The following is a 3306-nucleotide window of genomic DNA, read 5'->3' as shown; positions in this document are numbered from 1 at the left end:
GAGATTGCCTTGATTGGGCTTTTGGTTATTATAGGCACTCTCTGCGTTTGACCACTTCGTGTTTATTTAGCCGGATGGGAAGGCAGCGCTTTCTTGTACGTGACGGGATGCAAATTCTTGAAGGCTCTCTTTAGTGACGGGTCCAAACAAAGATCTCATCTGCTCCTCTAGCCCTATCGGCGACTCGTGCACTTCGAGCCTTCTTAGTGACGGCGCAAGTTGCTGACTGCTGACTGCGTTGGTGGTATAGTGGTGAGCATAGCTGCCTTCCAAGCAGTTGACCCCGGATTCGATTCCCGGCCAACGCATATGCTTTGGCTCGGGCTGACGTCGAAGCAGAACTCCCTCTGTGACCTGTGCCTCCACCCAAAACTTTTGGATGGAATAATTTCGGATGGACCCATCATTAGCTGAAGTCGCATAACACTTGCAACACTACCGGTAGCAGGGGTCATTGTTTGGACTCTTTTTTTTTTTTTTTTTTTTTTTAATTGCACCAAACATTTTGGATGGATCATTCGGAAGACGAAAAGAACCAGCTCTCCCCGTCGGGGAATCGAACCCCGGTCTTCCGCGTGACAGGCGGAGATACTGTCCACTATACTAACGAGGAGCTGTGCATGCTGCCGTTTCCCCCCCAACTGACGGCACTGCACTGACATAACTAAACAATGCATGGCTTCTTCTGACGCAGACCCAGCCCTAGCACCGTAAAATTTCTGATGGACCCATCATTAGCTGAAGTCGCATAACACTTGGAATACTACCCGTAGCAGGGGTCATTGTTTGGACTCTTTTTTTTTTTTTTTTTTTTTTTAAATTGCGCTTTAAACAAAAAGTATTGCGTCAATGCAACTGAACAACATTAATTAGGAACACAGTGCGTCAAAAAGCAAAATGACAGTTAAAGGCATTTCGTTATTGAACTCTTTGATGACATCATTCAGCTAAGTTCAGTTTAAATAGTATCTGTGCAATAATTTGCAATCAAGTCAACGATATCGCTGTACATGAAGTGTCCCCAGCTCCGCCTGCCAGAAGCGACAGAGGCAAGAAACCAAAACTCGATCGGTGAAAGGATGGAGAAAAAACCCGGTGAGAAACCAGGCTCAGTCGGGGAGACAGTTCTCCCCTTGTCAGACGAAACAGGTAGATTAGCTCCAGGCTGCAGGAATGTCAGACTGTGCAGAAGAATCATCTGTTTCCTGTGGTCTTGTCCAGGTGGTCTTTACAGGGGATTTGTATCTGCGGCTCATCTAGTTGTCACGGTCTCCGCTGTGTTTCTGGGCCATAGAGGTCCTTTCTAGGTGTTGATCCACCATCTTCTCTGGATACGGACTGGATCCGGGTGACTGAAGCGGATACAGACTGGATCTGGTGGCTACGGTGACCTCGGAATAAGGGATTTCTTTAAAAGACTTTTTTTTTCATATAAGATTTTATCCAACTTTTCAGATAGAGGCATGAGAAAGAGATTGCCTTGATTGGGCTTTTGGTTATTATAGGCACTCTCTGCGTTTGACCACTTCGTGTTTATTTAGCCGGATGGGAAGGCAGCGCTTTCTTGTACGTGACGGGATGCAAATTCTTGAAGGCTCTCTTTAGTGACGGGTCCAAACAAAGATCTCATCTGCTCCTCTAGCCCTATCGGCGACTCGTGCACTTCGAGCCTTCTTAGTGACGGCGCAAGTTGCTGACTGCTGACTGCGTTGGTGGTATAGTGGTGAGCATAGCTGTCTTCCAAGCAGTTGACCCCGGATTCGATTCCCGGCCAACGCATATGCTTTGGCTCGGGCTGACGTCGAAGCAGAACTCCCTCTGTGACCTGTGCCTCCACCCAAAACTTTTGGATGGAATAATTTCGGATGGACCCATCATTAGCTGAAGTCGCATAACACTTGCAACACTACCGGTAGCAGGGGTCATTGTTTGGACTCTTTTTTTTTTTTTTTTTTTTTTTAATTGCGCTTTAAACAAAAAGTATTGTGTCAATGCAACTGAACAACATTTATTAGGAACACAGTGCGTCAATAAAGCTACTGACTTCCGCCTGCGTTGGTGGTATAGTGGTGAGCATAGCTGCCTTCCAAGCAGTTGACCCGGGTTCGATTCCCGGCCAACGCATGTCCTTTGGCTCGGGCTGACGTCGAAGCAGAACTCCTTCTGTGACCTGCGACTCCAACCAAACTTTTTGGATGGATCATTCGGAAGACGAAAAGAACCAGCTCTCCCCGTCGGGGAATCGAACCCCGGTCTTCCGCGTGACAGGCGGAGATACTGTCCACTATACTAACGAGGAGCCGTGCATGCTGCCGTTTCCCCCCCAACTGACGGCACTGCACTGACATAACTAAACAATGCATGGCTTCTTCTGACGCAGACCCAGCCCTAGCACCGTAAAATTTCTGATGGACCCATCATTAGCTGAAGTCGCATAACACTTGGAACACTACCCGTAGCAGGGGTCATTGTTTGGACTCTTTTTTTTTTTTTTTTTTTTTTTTAAATTGCGCTTTAAACAAAAAGTATTGCGTCAATGCAACTGAACAACATTAATTAGGAACACAGTGCGTCAAAAAGCAAAATGACAGTTAAAGGCATTTCGTTATTGAACTCTTTGATGACATCATTCAGCTAAGTTCAGTTTAAATAGTATCTGTGCAATAATTTGCAATCAAGTCAACGATATCGCTGTACATGAAGTGTCCCCAGCTCCGCCTGCCAGAAGCGACAGAGGGAAGAAACCAAAACTCGATCGGTGAAAGGATGGAGAAAAAACCCGGTGAGAAACCAGGCTCAGTCGGGGAGACAGTTCTCCCCTTGTCAGACGAAACCAGTAGATCAGCTCCAGGCTGCAGGAATGTCAGACTGTGCAGAAGAATCATCTGTTTCCTGTGGTCTTGTCCAGGTGGTCTTTACAGGGGATTTGTATCTGCGGCTCATCTAGTTGTCACGGTCTCCGCTGTGTTTCTGGGCCATAGAGGTCCTTTCTAGGTGTTGATCCACCATCTTCTCTGGATACGGACTGGATCCGGGTGACTGAAGCGGATACAGACTGGATCAATCAAGTCAACGATATCGCTGTACATGAAGTGTCCCCAGCTCCGCCTGCCAGAAGCGACAGAGGCAAGAAACCAAAACTCGATCGGTGAAAGGATGGAGAAAAAACCCGGTGAGAAACCAGGCTCAGTCGGGGAGACAGTTCTCCCCTTGTCAGACGAAACAGGTAGATTAGCTCCAGGCTGCAGGAATGTCAGACTGTGCAGAAGAATCATCTGTTTCCTGTGGTCTTGTCCAGGTGGTCTT

The sequence above is a fragment of the Carassius gibelio genome, chromosome B19, assembly GCF_023724105.1.
Source record: "Carassius gibelio isolate Cgi1373 ecotype wild population from Czech Republic chromosome B19, carGib1.2-hapl.c, whole genome shotgun sequence".
Classification (NCBI taxonomy): domain Eukaryota; kingdom Metazoa; phylum Chordata; class Actinopteri; order Cypriniformes; family Cyprinidae; genus Carassius; species Carassius gibelio.
Note: the sequence above shows the minus strand (reverse complement) of the source record.